The following is an 18832-nucleotide window of genomic DNA, read 5'->3' as shown; positions in this document are numbered from 1 at the left end:
TATTTTTAATCACACCTTCCCAATACCCATGGAAGATTTTCTTTATAAATGTTTAGTGGAGCCTTAATGGTAAGAACACTAAAATAGGTCTGAACAACCTAGGCATATTGACTCTTCAAATGACTGTGAACCTGAACACTGGCTCCCACGTGGTACTTTCTATACAAAAATTGTCCTTTTATGATGGCAATAAAAGGAATTTTACCGGGAGAAATAACAGTCCACAATCCATTTAATAAACTATACTGGAAAGATGGCTCATTGAAAAAAACACAAACAAAAATATACACTATTGGCCAACCCCAAAGTAACGAAGCATGCACTCATACGCAGTTGATTTTTATTCCAGATCAAAGATGTTTTGAAGTTCAAATAAATTTGCTTCCAAATAGTTTTAGTACAGGATTATCCTTCTTAACATCTAAAAAATAACATTCCGGGTTGGCATTTAACACCTTATTTGTACTGCAGCACTTTAGGGACAAACAAACTTGTAATTTCTACCATATGCGGAATGTTTCTTTCATAACAGTATTGAAGTTCCTATACAAAAAACATGACTGAGAAAAACTCCAGCAAAAGGAGTACCTTACTAAATACATGTATAGCAATTATTTTTTCCACAATAAATTCTTATTATTTTTAATTCATGCATACTATTTTGTAAATATAAGTACGTATAAATGCGTCTCCTTGAGGTTTACATGGTTATTTGCCAATTTATTCAAATTACTCATGTTTATGAGAACATGAAAACCATTTTGAATGAAAGCAAAGTAGAAATGGACTTAATGATAAGAAATACGTAGACAGGCGGATCAGACCAGTCTTATCAACCAGTAGCACTGAAATCCAAGTTGCCTCTACGCAGTAGCAGAAGATCTAAAAACCTCTAAAACCTGCAGAGCAAATTCAGAACAGGAAAAAACTGTAAGGAGTTAACATCGAGCTCTGGAATAGCACGGAGCATCTCCTATCTCTTCCTTCCTCTTTTATTCCAGCTTCCAATGAACATACTGCCATTTTCACTTTATAACAACAAATTCCTTCTAGTGAGATTTTCAAAGCCACGTAAAAGAACTGGGTGTCTAATTCCCCCAGGCAGTTTTGAAAAGTGCAAGATTAATATCTTATATAGCTCCTTATACATCAAACCATTTCCCAGTGCACTTCACATTAATCTTTAATCTAGACACTTTAATCTTCAAATCTTCATACAATAATCTTCAATGAAAGGTACTTTCTGGGAGTTTACAGTATATTTAACACAATTTAAAAACTACTAGTGCATTGCCCTAGCTTTTAATACCCAGAAAATGTTTTATAAATTAGATCAACTACAACCTAGCCAAGGTTTCTGCATTTTTAATATCTTTGGAGGGAGATTACAACAAATGGGTGCTGGAGGGAATGACTTAGCTGCTTAAGCATCAGTTTGCAATATTGTAAATCACTCCAGAACTTTAGCCGGAGATACCAGAGTTTATTCAATGCTTCACATTTTCCGAGGTAAGGACCAGTATCTCTGCATATTCTACTGGGGAAGACAACACATCTTACAGTGTATACTACTCTGCTTTGGCAGCTCTCTGTATGCACATCTGGCCATGGACATAGTTTCCATATCTGTGTTTTTTTTGCCAAAAATATTAACTGCTGGAATAGTGTGCCAGGCCCTTTCTGCAGGGATATAGCCATGACTTCAACTCCTCCTGGCCTTTACTGTTCCCTTCAGTGCTGTTTACTTTACCACAGCACCTTTGAGTCCTACTTTTGGATGAGGACTTCACAGCATGAACCCTATCCAAAGCACAGTGGAAAAAACCTCTAAGAATTTATAAAACAAATTCAGGACAGAATGCAATAGGTAGCAGAAAAAAATATGATAATAATAGTCATTATGACAGGCAATAATTTTTTTGTAGGTGGAGTGGTGAAGGCACAGTTTGAGAAGAAATTTGAAGAATCAGTTTTGCAGACATTCTTAAGAGTTTTGACAGGAGAAAGCAGGAAGGTGCTGGACTGAAAGTGAGAGCTGAGGTAGAAATGGACACCATGAATAAAGCTGAGGCTGTAGCTTCTGCTTTCATACTGACAAAGTGATGACAGATTAGAAAAAAGTAAAATCAGCTGTGTAAAATAGGAAAGGGGAGTCACATACCAGCTGAGTGCTGTGGTCAGAAAGCAATATGGCCAAAAAAGAAGCTAGGAAGACAAACTTTCGTAGAGCATTATTCAAGCTAAGTAAGATTATGTTTGTTGATATCTGAGAAAGAAAATCACAGCAGGAGAAATCTAAGAGCCAACACAGATGGCCAGGAAACACCACCTAACAGACTTCAGATGCTAGCTGGATTTGAAGCAGAAAAGAAGTTTCAGTTGAAGACAAGGCTCAGGTAATGAATGTGGGTGATAGATGAGATGGTAGGCTTTTAGAGACATTGTGAAATAGAGTAGCTGAAAGGGCTTCTGCAGAAAGAGGGAGGACCAATGTTTTAGTGATGTTCGTTTTAAATATTACTTCGGTGTTTGCATAGAAAGACTTCGATTTTACCTTGGGTAGAGAGGCAGACTTGAAGTACAGCGGTTCATGTGTTTTCTAATCAACCTTAAAAATGTGGCAGCTGAACTTGTGCTTGCAAGTGTGACTCATGGATAAACTAGAAGGGAAGTCAAAAGCTCACTCTCCTATAAGCTCCTGCAACTGAACAAACGATAACGCAAACTCAAAGGGCACACAATGGAAAGGACAGCGTCCTGGTAGCCATCAGAAGATTACTGAAGTTGAAACATCTGATAGGTTCAGGTGGCCAAAGGTGCAGGACTGATTCTCTGCAGACCAGAGAAAATTATTAGGGACTCGTTTGAGAAGTTTCTGTCAACTACAAAGAAAGGGAATTAGAAGACAGTAACTGTAAAGTGTGGTCCATGCATTAAATGATGAGATCTTATTAGAAGAGCAAGCAGGGTAAAGATCAAGACATTTTGAAGTGAAAGATCAATGCAAGTTGAACTGTGAAAAAAAGAGGAAGAAAAGCAAGGAAAGAAAGGGATCGGATGGGGTCACTTCCAAAAGTGGATGAGCAGAGGAAAAGAGCAGATGCAGAACATCATTTGTGGCAGCCTAAAGGACTGTTTCAGGACAGGATGAGTGAAAGGATGAGTTACCAAGATGAGGATTATACATTTATCAGTTTTCATTGTAAAGAAATTGTCAAGGCATCTCGGATTAAAATTTTGGTGGGAGAAGAGGGTTTGAGGAATGAATCAAAAGAGGCAAAGAAGAACTTAGGGCTGTGGGTGCAGATTTCAATTATGTAGCTATAGGCGTTTGGCAAAATTGAGAGGAGAAGAGTGACTGCAGTGGAGGAAGTCAGCTTGGTCCCAAGACTTCTCAAAATGCTCTTTTACACGAGACAAGAAGTACCTCAAGAACCGTGGTCATGATGACTTTGAGAGATTCATAAAGCAGTCCAAACTTAATCAGTTCAAGAACATCCCTTACTTCAGTGTGGGGAGACAAAGTGGGAGGGACAGTGAAGAAGTTGCTGAACTTTTTCAGCCCTCACTAGACCCAGTCATGAGTGAATCTATTTTAAACTCATGGTGTCTGTCACTGATGGAAACTACCCGACATATGGATGAGTTGAATTTATCATGGAGCTGCAGCACTTCAAAAATCATTTCAAATCTATAAAAGGTCTTGAATACCTTGCTTGCATTCGGCCCTCTGAATTGGCTAAAAGATACAGGCATATTTGTCCCAGCAGGGTTTTAATCTTAAAAAAAACATACAAAAAAACCAAACCCAAACAATAACCAAACAAACAAACAAAAAAATCACAGACAAAACAAACCTCCTGTGACTTGTACTTTGAAGAAAAATATGAAATATTTCACATTCATGGCACATAACTTTCAGTGTGAAGTCCTGAATATTTGACAATTTGAGTTGAAATCTCTATTTTCTTCATCAAGTAGATTCAAGGATCTGGTCCATCAAGAAAGATGCACGTTAGCCATCTTATCACATTTCTATAATGCAGAAGGATTTTGGCACGCATTTTGAGTAGAGCTAGCTTTAGGTCCTCCAGAGCATTGGCAGACAAATGGCTGGTACAGAAAGCTGGTGTTATGATTTATATCAGGCAACTTTATAGTCCTGGGAAGCAAGGAAGAGCTTAAGGAAAATATAAGCACTTATGTTCAAGAAAGCTTAGTGAAAGTGAACAATTGTAAGACATTAAGAATGGATTTCTGGAGTGAAGATAATTTCTTATCAATAATTAGGACAAAATGTTAACTACTTTGGCAAAGTCAGGAATTGAGACTAAAGGAGAATGAGAAAAAAAGTAAAAATTCTAAATTAAAAGGCTTTAAGATGGTGATCTCAATCTTAAGTGACTTCCAAATGTGCATTCAGATGGGAGCAATCAGCCCAGAAGACTGAGTAGGTGATTCCCTAAAGATGCGATTTATATTGCAAATCAAAAGGGTCTGTGATGGCACCAATGACTTCAGCTTTTTAAGTTATACATCACAGAAGATGGCCTCAAGCACAACAAAGAGAAATGCTACAACAAGAGAAACATTAGTCTTGACCAAACATTGACTTTCAAGAAGTTAGAAATGAGAAAGAATAACAAATGGTTGAATCGATAACGTCCTAAAATTTGGTAACAACTCAGTGCTTAATTTTACATCCTTAATATAGTCAACTTGCTTCAGTGAGTTACTATAAAATACTCTTTAATTTATAGATCCGTTAGACTGGTCTGTGTAAAAAAATTGTGTAGCAACATAAGAAATCCAGTGGGGCCAAATATAACCTTTCTAGCTATTTTTGTTCACCTTCACAAATCTATTCTTAATCCATTTCCATGTAAATGCATTGATTTCAACAGATTTTTTCAAAATAATAATTTGTATTTATTTAGATGTATATAGATATATGAAGAAATTGCTTCTGCCTATCCTATCTACCTTGAACAAAGTTGATGTCCATACTTTACTGAGAATGAATGCAGCTTGGCATAGCAACACCTGCTAGTACATCTAGCCACGGCATAAAACACTGGAAAATTTCCCCTGGTGTTATTTCCTAGAAATAATGGAAATCCAATATTGAATTGGTTACGTAACTCACATATCACGAGTCTTCAATACAGTGGAGAAAAGCTGCATTTTAAAATTTTATGGGGGGAGGGGAGGAGGTTTGAGGAGATGTGAGTTATGCTTAACACTGCACTGCTCTTAATGCTGTGAAATACGTGAAAGCAAGGTTAATTGAAAACCTGAAGTAATATAAGAATAACTTCAGCTTTTAACAGGAATACATATGGTGTATAAAGCTCCATTGAGCCCAGGTGGATAAGTGAACATTTTCAATGCACATTAGTTGAAGAAATGAAGAAGTAGAAGCAGATAATAGGTATTACTAAACTGGAATATTCTGAAGGCCTGGAACAGAGAAAATCACCAGCATGGAAACATTTTATAGATTACCTGTTCTTCCCACCCCAGAGAACAGTAAGCCCCTCTTCTCCTTTTGTCAAAGCTTCTTGTTGGCTATGGTTATCATTCCCTCTAAGCCAGAAGGGGTGGTTTTTGGAGCCAGAGATGAGACAAGAACACCTGGTCTCCACTGTACAGTCACCTCACTGGTGAGGCTGAGGACTTCATGCAGCTCCTCTCTGCCTCAGCGCCCCTGCACCCACTGCAGCTGCAGAGCTGCCTCAAAGCAGAGGGATGCGCAGTCAGCCTCCGTCCTCTAGGAATGCTCTTGGGAGTGCTTTTATCAGGCTGGAGTGGTGAAATGCTCAGGCTGCCTGCTAAGCTGCCTCCGGCAGCACAAAGCAGCTAATAGCCCAGGCCAGGTACAGATGAGCCTTTTTGTAACTGCATTCTTTTCCATTTAAGTATTAGTAGTCTCTTCCACAACATATCCATCCCCAGTTCCCCAACAATTAGTCCTTTCCAATACGATGCACCTTCTTTATCTGTATTCTCTACCTGCTGCTGTTCCAAAAAGATGCCAAGTTCAGACCTCCTGACTAATGAGTACACAGATTTAACGTGACACACAGGCCAGTCAGGCAGGATCCTGGAGGTATACAATAATATCAAGGCAGGGAAAACCCCTATGAAGGAAAACTCCTGAAAGATGTTGTGTGACACCAAAAATCAGTGACCCATCCTTTAAAGAGATGGACCCCTACAAACTCAGAAAAAGGCATAGAGAGTTAATTGCAAAGAACAATGTCATTACAAAAAGCATGAAAAACAGCAATAATGACACACAATGCTTTTATTAACAGCCATTACTTGCTTTTGTTGGAAGAGATATGCTACAATTTATCATTTAAAATTATAATTAATCAAACAGCTTTTATTTTATCACCTCTGTATCAAAATATCCTTAGTGTTTTATAGCAGTATTATGCTCTCTACCTTTGAGCCTAATAGGCAATAACATTTTTCCTCCCTATTTCAGGACCCTGCTGTAAGCACAAGAACATGCTAAGACTGGTATGTTTGGAAGGATAATGCAGAAAACAATGCTTGCATTTCATTAGCTGCATTGCTTAACTGCATGTCTAGAACATATTTACATGCAACTGCATGCGTGATAGTTTTGGAAATTCTGCTTTAAGGTAATGGTGTGTTTGTTGTACTTCAATTTTTCTTGCAACTGACTTACAAAGGACTATCATAAACCTTTGATTTCATTGTTAATAGCAGTAAGTTATTCAGCTAAGAGGATCTCAAATATTTATGCAGGCAAGGATTCAGCACCTTCCAAATCCCATTTTGTCAGCCTGAACACCTCTGCATTAAAGTCATATCTTCCTCTTTCCAAGACAGTCAGCTCACATAACTAGATGATAACAACATTCAAATTATAACTCAGAAGTTGTTAGGTTATGGGCTAAAGAAGCACCTACAATCAAAGCAAAGCATTAAGACTTAGCTTTACCTAATGATAGGCTACAAAAGGAGGTAGCATACTACAAAACTTAGCGATACAGACCTAAACCCTACAGATTTGGAACAGTCTTTTCTCTTTGTAAGATGCAAGCCTGAACCAATGAAGTCAACAGAGCAGGGTACTGGCTCTAGCACCAATATGCCTGCATCTCAATCCTCTCTCACAGAAACTGTCCCTCAGCCACAACATAGCAGCTGTTTGCTGTAGGCCCAATTCTTTCTCCAAATCGGTCTTTCCAAATCTGTCTTTCCAAACCTGGCTCTAGACAAAGAGTTGCCTTTTCGGCACTGAGAAGTACTGATGTCAATAAGCATTTAGGGCATTGCTCTCATTCTTAATAAAGTCAAAACTCTACATTACAGCTTGAAAGCAAAAAGGTATGTCAAATGCTTATTTTTGCTCTGTATACTTAGTTATTTCAAAGGCATTTTCATGTACTACCCCAATTCCAAAGATCCCCTTTGAAAATTCATTTGGATGAATGCTGCCCTTTTCCGTGGAGATTTGGCTAAACGTTTTTATTAAAGCAATTTTGTTGAGCATGGTAATGCAATCAGTATCCCAGAAGGCTCATCCTTCACAAGATTCCTGCCTGCACTGCTACCTGCAGTTATATTATGGCCATCTTCACAGATAACAAAGTACTGAAACTGGAACGTACAAAGCAGCACAATAATCTGTCAAAGGCTCTCTTAAAAAATCTTCAATATAAATATTCACTGCAACCACCATGCTATGACAGCGCTTCATTTCAAGACCCAGTGGGCACAAACTGTATTGCTCATTCACTTAAAACAAATAGTTAGGAGATTCCATGAGCAATTTCTACTTCCTGGGCAAAGCAAAGAGCACTACCATTTTGCAGAGGAAAGGTGAAACAGTGATCAAGCTGTGAAATGAATAAAGTCTATGAAGTGATTTGCTATTTATTCATACTGCAGCCAGCTAGCAACAAAGTTAGTGTCTTTTGCTGAGGCAGTGATTTGTGTGTGTAGTTTACTTGCGATACCCACCACTTTCATGCAATGGTTTGCACACTAAGTTAAAGGCTGAACACACACAAGAACGCATTTGCTTCTCCTGATACCAGTATAGGTTTTTCAAAGATCTCTATCTTTAAAAAGTAATTGAAGTGATGTGCTGTATATTTAAGTAGTAAATGAAAATAATTATCAGCAAAATTGTACGGGACAAATTTGCATATATACATGACACTAACAAAGTAGCAAGAGTCTCAGTAAATGGACTGCTAAAATGGACTTGTAAACAGCTATTTCAGCTTTTTCATATCAGTTAAGTAATTCGGATATTAGACACATTTATTTTACCGTCTTGGCATTAAAATCCTTTCTGCAGCTTTCACATGAAACTCTTTTTATAATTCTGCTCCTTACTTAAAGATTAAAGATAACTGACATGCTTTAGAGGAACTGGGACTCTACGGGCTTCCCATTTACCATCACATCATTTCAGGCTTTGGGGCTGGTTGTCACCACATGGCACACGTAGTAGCGTCCCCCACATCTGACAGCTGCCTTCAGAGCATCATTAAAAGCATCATCTCTTAAATAAGCTTTGTAAATAAGAGACTAAAAAAGCAACAGATTGATGCAGGAAAAGCAGGAGGACAACAGTCAAATACCACCATCATGTAGCAGCGGGCAAATCCCCTGAAAATAAAGTTTTAACAGTAGTTATATATTGCATCTTCACATGCATAGTTTTGAGGTTCTTTTTCTCCACATGCAAATATGAAGATATATAGACATTGCCAGATACACTCCTAACAGGTTTCAAGGAAGAACCAAGAGGAACCACCTTAGGAAGATACCCACTGGAAGAGTCCGAACATCTCGTGTGGCAATTTTCCCCCCACAGGGATACCTTCATTCCCTACCATTTTTGTTTCAATTTTTCTCCTGAAAGCCTGTGAACCACGTGCTAGGTAAATTCAGCATGCAACTACATCTCTGCCCTATCCTATACTTCTTAAATTGAAGCTTCTAAAAATAAAGGACCAAAACTTACTTACATGAGGTCAACCAGTCATTCTGATCATACCAGTAATAAGACATTATACTGATATCATTAATAACATTTTCAGTCCTTTAAATCTTTACTCATGGCAGGGCAGTCAAATACAATTTTTAGCTCACCAGTTTCCAGCACATATGTGTACTGTTGTGGTTTCAGTAATGCAGAAAGCTATTTACTTATGCAAATCTTGAGATTTGCAACACAAAGAAACAGATGCATGTGACATTTGTCAGGCAGTGAAAATGAAGTGTCACAAGCTGGCCAGGGAAACAAAACTTGGGTTGGAATAAAATGAAAATCCTGCAGTACAAGCCTGGTCATCATCTTACAGATTCAAAAGAAAACTGTCTTGATACTGTTCTACAGCTCTAGTTGTTTGGGCATCAGGACTAACTGGTCAATATCATTCCTTAAAAAGTTCTGCAGTAACTCCAAACACTGTGTACTAAAATCGACATGGAAAAGAAAGGGGGAAAGAAGAAACTGACTGCTACAGAACGTAGAAAATGCATGTTTAAAAAAATGAAAATTACTAACCAATTGCATTTTGGAAGTAGACAAATGGTGAAAGAGCACCAGACTGTGTATGTTATGGGTGTTCTAATTATGTATTTCATCTGGGATTCCATCAACTATTCCTCCGGTGAAGAATATTCTCTTCTGTTCTGTGAAATTACAATGAATGACTAAGGAGCTGTGAGAAGCCAAGTGGTTTGTAAAAGCCTGGAATCACCCATACTTTATCAGCTAGAATTTTACCACTGAGCTGATTCTGAATTTCTGAGATTTTTCAGGTTATTTGTAACAAAATCTGTCAAGGACTTTGGTGCCTGCATCCAAAGCACGAAGTCCAAAAATCCTCATTTAGTTGTCAGTTCACTTGGAAAGTGCCTGAACTTCAGAGGTCTTAAAATTCCCACTGCCTACAGTTTTATAGCTGCGAATACATGGTTGATTCTTGTCTTAGTAGGGCCAAGGGGTTTATGTCATTGACCCATTATTTCTCATATTCTGAAAAGTGGGAGAAATTTTCTATGCTGTGCTCACACTCAGAGGTGAACTTTTCAGAAAACACTTTACTTCAATATGTCACAAGATAAATACATTTTCAAACAATTGCTGAATTAAGAGCCATGGTGCGTGGAACATAAGGCTTAAGCTGTGCTTAAACATATACCTTTTGCTGTTTCTAAGAAAATGAAAGTTTGGCTATATGAAAAAAAACTGTTATTTGTGTCAGGTCAGTGGAGATACGCTTTTGGTTTTTAAAACTGAAATAATCTAAAAGTATATTCACTGAGAATTGTCTTTAAAGGCATTCTTTGGGACACACAGGTGCAGATGAAACTGGGGGCCAGGTTTGCAGCTATGGAGTAATGCTAACAGCTGGTGATGAGAGAAGCAACAGGATTTAAGTGTGCATAAGGTGAGGAGAGGAAGAGGAGGAAGGTAAAGCAATGTTTAAGCATTGGTTACCTCTGTGTTCTTGACTTTATAATCAAGATGTACTCTTGCTCTCCAAAAACGTTTTTAAAGACCAAAACTAAAGAAAAAAACATAAAACATGCCCTATAAGAATAAATATTAGCAGTTTAGATGCACTGTTCCCCGGTGAAAATTAATTACAATTAGTCAACATAAATCATAATCAGTCCTTGCAAAGTCTATTCTCTGGCAGTCAGAGGTGAGGGCTTACAAACAGTATGTCTCTAAAGAATTAGTTACTTCTCCTCTCTAAGGGGAAAAATCCACCGTTAAGCCATAACTCATCGAGAAATGCAAAAGTGAACCAGATAAATGCTTTGAGAACAGGTGAGAATGTCTTAGGCCTCAAATGTCTTAAGAGCTCTACCTGTTGCAACTTTGCAAAAGAAAAATAAAACGTGACCAGAACTGAGGAGAAAATATGTATTACAAAGAGGTTCTTTAATATCATGGAAAAGGGGAAGCTGAAAGAAGACAAATTGAAGAACACAGCTCCCTTTTTCTTAATCATTAGAGACTGTGAAGAGGACTGATGCGTTCACTAGCAAATTGGACTGAGTATGGTTCAGTAATATGTTTTAGTTAAGGAAACCTATTAAAACTCATGCTGCTGTAACAAAGTGGAATTCAGGGATTTATGATATACAAGGAGATAGATAACTACATCTATCTTGAATTAACCCCTCTACCTTTAATGAAACTGGTACAAGCTGTAGGCTGTGGATAGCATGGGTGTCAGGATTCGGCCTTCACTACCTAATAAGTGTGTGCAAACCTCTCAGTGTTGGAAACAATTTTGCCTAGTACATTCTCCATGCACATTAAAAAAGAAAACAACAAAAAAACTACGCAAAAATGTTTCCCAAGTGACATACCCAACACTTGTTTTAGGGGACATCAGCTCTTAATCAGGTTTTGACCATTAATATATGATTCCATTATCTTTTCTTGTTAAGTAGTTCTAGAAGCTTTTTGCTATTGCAAATAACACATAGCAGATGGGACAACCCTACCAGGTCCTTCTGGGAGGAGAGGAGCTCTTTCAGATATTTCCTGATTAGTTTAAGTATCCTTTGAGAGACATAAGTAATCTAATTCCACCTTTTAAATAGGAGAACAGGAAAAGACTAGCATTACTGAAATGAAAGGTGTTCTAACCTCTGTTACCTTCTTATGCCATCTCTCTTACTCCTTCACTTCTTTTTTTTGTAAATTAACCTGATTTTAAAAGAACATAATCAATGAATTTTTTTGCCCATTGACATCAGTTTTGCTAAAGTATTTAAATATACACTTAATAAATTAGTTTGTTTATATGACTCAAGGTCCTACACTACAAATTTTAATCAAGTTTGTTTATCTATCAAGAATACATAAATTAAGACATTCAAGATGTTAACATGAATGGTAAAATTAAGTATTTCTGCAAGCTTTCTTTCTAATTCTTACATTTTTCATGCAAATCAACAAGGAAGCATGTGCCGAGTAGGCACTCCCCCTTTACACAGATGGAATGACTATGTATATCCGTAACACAGAAACACTAACAGTGATGTGAAATTGAAGCCTAATTGAGGAGATCTGCTCATCTAACTGTCCCATGCCTAGGGAACTTTTACAAGCCTCTAGTAAGTGATAAACAATACTATCATACTCATACTCTTCCAAACATTTATTAAATATGGGATGATGTTATTGAGTCATCAGGAACTTCAATTTCATCTACATAGCAAGACTTTTAACTACTTTTTAAACGTAATAGCTGTAACAGTAGTTGGCTCTTTTCATTCCCCAGTTTCTAACTGATTTGTTTCCCTGTTGCTATATAGCCTGAAAATCAAAGTACTTTGGCATAATCTGCAAAGCTGTTATTCCTCCAAGGTTAAGTTCAGCTCTGTGAAGAGAGGCCTCAAATTTCACTTGGGTGTTGCACAAGGGTGAATTTCTCAGCTTCTGCAGCTGGATGTTACAGTGAAGTGTGACCAATTAACCTGATCGGACCAAGAAGGGGAAAGTGCTGGCGGAAGCCATTAGCGTGCATCACAACCTCCCTCAGCACCAATTCACAGAGAAGATATGTTGCTAGCACACGTAAACATCGCTCATCAAGTGCAGCAGCTTTTGCTTTTATCTATGGGAGCCCCTGAGTCCTGAGCCAGCTCCGCTGTTAAACACTTGTCTGATGGTACAGCTCCCAGGCTCTCAGTTCTGATCTCCAACAGAGCAGACCTAGATCCAAAACCAACACCTGCCCCCACGGGCTGTAGCAACAGAACAGACTGGTTCCTCTGCACAAAGGGCAGCTGCACTGGGCAGGCAGCAGCTTTCTCTGCGATCCCTCTCCCCCAAACCAATCATCAACACAAGGGTTTTGTTGTCATACTCATTCCCACTTGTATTGCTTCAAAGCTGTAATAACCAAGCACAACTTGTAACATCAACAAAACCATAGACATATTTTGATGAAAATTCTGAATGTTTTGGAGATCAACTTTTGAGAGCTGGTGGTGGGCTAACCTGGCTGGCTGCTCTCACTCCTCTACTCAACAGGGCAGAGGAGAGGGTGAGCTCGTGGGAAAAAGGAGATCACACAACAGATATAAGCTCAAGCAGAAAAGACTTCATGACAAGAAACAAAGACTAAAACACCTTACCCCCTACCTGCTTTTCCTCTGAGCAGGGTGCTGCAGGGCTGCTCTCTCACACCCTTCCTCACCCCTCACTGCCATGCTGGGTTCTACCCTTTCTCCTGCACATTTCCACAGAGGGACCTCCAGCCTCACTGACGAGTCCACCTGTGCCTGAGGCAAGGTCATGCAGAACTGCCCAGGCCCAGGTGGAATCTGGCTCTCCTTACACACCTGGGCCCATTCTGCCCCACCACCTGGCCTGGAACTTGGGCAACCGGTACCTCAGGCATTAATTGCTGTAGCAGAATTAGTCCTCCTCTCCTCAAAATTAGCTCTCTTTTCCCTGCTTTACTTCAGCTGCAGATTTCCAGTGTGCAAAAGAACCCAAGTTACATGCACAATGTTGTTACCTCTTACAGAAATTATGAGTTACTACAACTAACTTTGTCCAAACTTCTGAGTAACTGACCCCCACACACACCCTGCTCTTGGTGATTGCAAGGCTGTGCAGCTGTCCATGCAGGTCAGGAGCACCTCCTCACCCAGCCCAGCACTGCTTTAGAGGCTGCAGTTTCCTGGGACCCAGCAGGTCAGAGACCTTCAGTGCACTGGTGGTACTTGAGGAGAACAAACCCTGCCCTGAACACAGAGATTATATCAGTAAATACAGAATCTGCATTGGCTGAATGAAGAAATCTCTCCATCTTTGTTTTGGTCAGTGATAACTGTCAAAACCAGTTATACATACAGCAGAACTCACTGTTTTTTGTCCACAGAGGAGACCTTAGGGCAGCTGTGATGGAGGAAGCAGACAGAGGAGCTGTCACAAGGCCAGGGAAGCATCACTAATCCCTGTCTCAGTGTACCAGCCCGGGACTGGCAACCCTGGCATCACAGGTAATGCAAAGCCAGAAGAGCAGCACGAAATCAGGATTTTGAGCAGAAAACATGTCCGCCAGCATTGTGATTTCTCATTTCCACAGGCTAACAAGTGCCATATGATTGCAGTGATAAATTAACTCTGTAAGGACCTGTACTAGCTCATGCACTTGTGCCAGCAGAGGTCACAGCTTCAGATCAGAAGCTGCAGTGACAGTTCCCAGCACTACAGTGTGCACCAGCTGCCAGAAGTGATTTGAGACCAAGACACTGGAGTAGGATCAGAGCATGAGGAGAGAAATTTTATTCTGGAAAAAGAAAATTTCAGGAGGATCTCTTTCTGAAAATCCATCTGTTCCTCACCTTCTCTGATGAAGATTTCTCAGCCATACTGATGCACATACATGGAGCAGATGCAGGTTTTTCATTACACAATAAACCTGTCCTTGTAACTTTGACTCATGAGGAACAACTGGGGAGTCCTAGTATTGTGTGATGCCTCCTGTTAAGCAGATAAATGTGCTGTCCAGACACTAGGGATATAAGTTTCTCCCAAGAACCAAAGATGTGTACAGCATCTGCTTTGAACTGGTACAGCCATTCTGAAACAACAATGCTTGTGGCCTTGATAATGAGATGAGGGCTACAAGCTTTTCAGAAGAGATAGGCAGGGAAAGAGGTATGGGGGAGTTGCCCTCTACTTTAAGAGGTGGACAGAGTGCAAAGAGCTGCTTCTGAGAAACAGCCACGATGAGGCTGGTGAAGCTTTCTTGCTTCAACTGCAGGAATTGTGACGCTCACAGACTCTCGTCGCGATGGGGGATTTCAACCACCTGGACATCTGCTGGGAAAATGGCATGGAGAGCTGCAAGCAGTCCAGGAGACTCCTGGAGTCCACTGAGGATAACTTCCTGGTCCAGGTACTAGACAGAACAACCAGAGAAGTGTTACTGGACCTGGTGCTGACCATTGCAGAGGAAATTTTTAAAGATTTAAGATTTGCAGCACTCTGGGCCGTAGTGACCATGCCCTGGTAGTTTGTGATCTTGAGGAGGATAGGTCAGGCAAAAATCAAAGACAGGCTGAGGAAGCTGGGCTTGTTCAGCCTGGAGAAGAGAAGGCTCATGGGAGATCTCATTGCAGTCTTATGGTACTTAAAGGAAGATTATAAATGGAATGGAAATGAACTTTTTACACGGGTAGATAGTGATGGGACAAGGGGAATAGTTTCAAACTAAAAGAGGGAAGATTTAGATTAGATATTAGTGGGAAATTTTTGACTGAGAAGGTGGTGAGGTCGTGACACTGGCTGCCCAGAGATGTTGTGGGTGTCCCATCCCTGGAGGCTCAAGGCCGGGTTGGATGGGGCCCTGAGCAACCTGATTTGGTGCTGGGTTTAGTGGTTGGCAACCCTACTCACGGCAGGGGAGTTGGAACTAGATGATCTTTGAGATCTCTTCCAAACAAAGCCATTCCATGATTCTATAACTTACAGAGCAAAACAAGAATATGTAAAATATGTGAAATGAATTGCAATTAAGGGAGAGAAGTTGTGTGGTAGAACAATGGAGTTTTCCTGAATAGAAAGCTTGAACCTGAAGACAGCTGCCAGCGCAGAGAAGGCACACATGGTCTTCCACATTCTTTGTATGATGCAGAAAGTCTGTGAGGCTGAATGCATCCCTCAGGGATACCGCTTGCCAGTAACTGACAGGAAAGCCACACAACATACTCCCACTACTAGAGGTACACAAATATAACCAGCTGCTTCAAGTAAAAACATAGCGCTAAACTGACATCTCCTGCATTTACATTCCATGTTTGGTAATAAGTATCTTTATTATAAATATCCAAATCCTATGGAGTATCTGTCAATGAATGCATTGAACTTTACAATGAATAAGCTTGTGTTTTTTTTCTAATCTTACTTACTAATTTGCAAATCTTTCAGTCATCAGTACAAATTAACAGAACTCTTTTGTGTAGGCATTAGGATTTCAAGTTTATTATGAAGACGTCCATTAACCCGTGCTTCAGCTTGGCATCGGTTCTCACTTTAGGATAAACAAAACTCAGAAAAATTCATTGTTTGCCCTTCATTAGCAGAAAAATCAGTTTTCGGGAAATAAATGTTGACTATGTAAAGTTATGAGTCTTTCCTTTTCCTACAAACTTCAAAATCAATCTTTCTTCTACCACAAAATCTAAAGTATAATCAGCAAATAATTATATTCTAGCTGAGTTGTAAATTAAATCAGAATTGCTAAACATGAATTGCTATCTCAGACTGGATCATTACGGTACTAAAAAAATTCAAGATGCACAGGCCCCCTCCTGAGTTGAGTACTGTGGTGCAGGACTCTGTGTGCTCTGCTGCTTACAAAAGGATGTTCTGTTGGAAGTGACAATTTCGTCACCTTTTCAATAAAAGGCCCCACACAGAGTACCTTCTTCAAACCATCATATGATCATTAACCTCAGAATGGTTCCCAAACTTCTCACATTTCGTGAAAAACAAATAAAAATGAAAAGCAACAAGAAACACCCCTGACCCTCAATGCCCCCTTCTATTCCTTGCCCTCCCTCTTACCCCCCTCGTTTCCACTATTTCAATGAACTTGCTGTCATTTTTAGTGGTATCAAAATTACAGTCTGCTTCTCCATCTCCCTGGAACAGCAGCTTATTTATGTTATAGTTTTGGTATGCCTGCTTCTCAGTCACTTATTTCTCTCTGTTTTTCACATTTCCTTCTCTTTATCAAGCAGCCTTTACACTTTTCTTGTGCAAACAGAACAATTCTTTAGAGTCCTATGCATTCCTCAGTACATTATTCCCTTGGTGTCAATCCATCTTTCCATTTTGGATACAAACTCCCAAGGAGAAGAAAATCATTCCCCTCTCCTACCCATCCTAGACCTTGCTCCCAGTTTTTGTGTCAACAGAATTTATCAGTCCTTTTGAATATATTTTCCTTCTATTTCATGAGTTAAGCATCATACTATTTAGCTCAAGGGGATGCAGTCTGCCCATTTTTACCACATTGCCAGAAGAATCCATGAAAGATTCCTGTTCATTTCCAAAGCTTTTTGGTATAAATGCCTCATTTCATCACGGGTTTAAAAAAAAATACATTTAACTTTAAAAGTGTATTTATATACATACCATTTTGTTAAACTTCATTTTTGACCATTTCAGGTGCTAGAATTGAACAATCGGTTTTATTTATACAATTCAAAGTGCTCTTCCTGTGGTCTGTTGTAAAAACTAAACAGACAAGCTATGCATGTTTATACAGAATAGTAAACAAGAGTTACTTTGGAACACAGCTGTATTTCTGTGGTTTCCTCATTTTCCTATTGCTGGTTGTACAACACATCAGTGTGAGAGTTACTAGCAGTTACTAGCTGCTGACAGTAGCAGAAAGTCCAATTACTAGTGCTGTATATATGACAGTTTTTACCATCTAAGGAAGATGGGCAGGTCTGCTTTTCTCAATGAAGCAAGGCATAGGAAAAAAGAGAGTATTGCAAACCTGGCTCTTCAAGCAGTCTGAGGAATGAAGTAGGACGTGGCATAATCAGAACAACTGTAGAGAATGTCACATACTGAGCATAACCAGCCAGTGTAGGAATAACAGCCTGACCTCATCTTTCCATTCAGTACAGAAAAAAAGCCAGCAGTGATCAGCAGTGCAAGCTGATCTCTACATTAAAACTGAGCTGAACTCCAGTGAATAAAAGGGGAGAGAGAAGCATGATCAGAGATTAGCAATGCACAAGAGGGAAGGCAGAGCAAAGTGAGAAATTCATGGCTAGGACAGCCACAGGAAATGTGTTGCTGGCAGATGCCTGTTTTAAAAGTTTTCCACTACTGACTATGCATCAAGACAGCAGTTCTTCCAGCCTACTACAAACTGAATTTGAAGAACAGGGCAGTCCCAAGGGGTGACCACTGAAAGAAGAGCTTCTGCAGACTACACCTTGAAATGCCAGTTGCTTACCTCTCTGCAGTGACAGCGTGGCCCAGCATTGCCCCTGGGCAGCCATTCCCCTGCCAGCCTCCCTTCAAAAGGTGATGGGGAAACAGGCTTGGAGCTTGATGCTTTTGGCCCACTACCATATATATGGGGCGATATATACCATTGTATATCCCAATAGAGAGTTTCCACTTTCATCACTCCCCCAAGATTAATAAATTCAAATGTTTTTAAGTTAGAGGCAGTTATGAGACCTCCTGTATATCACAAATCATTGCTTTTCATTAGCTGCTCCACTATTGGGCTTAAAATCTTGTATGACCTTCTGAAAAGGCATCGATTCCTGACCTCAGTCTATAAAGAGTAGGAAAACTTTGGTACCTCCCTTGGGTTTGTTCAAGGTTAATCAGCACCACTGTTCAGCTGTTGTTTGATTTCTCATTTGAATTTATTATGTTTCAGTTTCCAACTGATGATTCTTGTTATGATTTTACCTCCTGGATGACATAACTACACAGAATAAACAGAAGTCTCTCTCATGAAGAGGAAACACTATAACCATGTAATTTCTCTTTTCAGCACCTTCCTTAATTTAGCAGCATCACTTAAAATTTTGGTCTTGAGAAGTGGATAGAGCATGAAATAGCAGCTGCGCAGATTGTTCAGACAGAAATAGTGTTTAATATTGTTTGCCTGCTTATTATGTGACTTTAGACTATGAATTTTCTTTATCTAGTCAAAGTATATTATTTTGCATCCCTCCCAGAACAGAAAATTAATAGTAAACACACATTTCGCTCTTCATTTTGTCATTTTGTTGATGATCTTGCCATCTA

General features: G+C 39.4%; 1 protein-coding gene across 3 annotated transcripts in view; it reads right to left on the bottom strand.

Moving 5' to 3' along the window:
- The window catches only part of SEMA6D (semaphorin 6D), a 255143-nt gene that overhangs the window by 131241 nt on the left and 105070 nt on the right, over positions 1 to 18832 (bottom strand). The window lies entirely within an intron of this gene.

The sequence above is a fragment of the Numida meleagris genome, chromosome 9 (assembly GCF_002078875.1).
Source record: "Numida meleagris isolate 19003 breed g44 Domestic line chromosome 9, NumMel1.0, whole genome shotgun sequence".
NCBI lineage: Eukaryota > Metazoa > Chordata > Aves > Galliformes > Numididae > Numida > Numida meleagris.
Note: the sequence above shows the minus strand (reverse complement) of the source record. Positions and strands in the feature narration are given on the sequence as shown.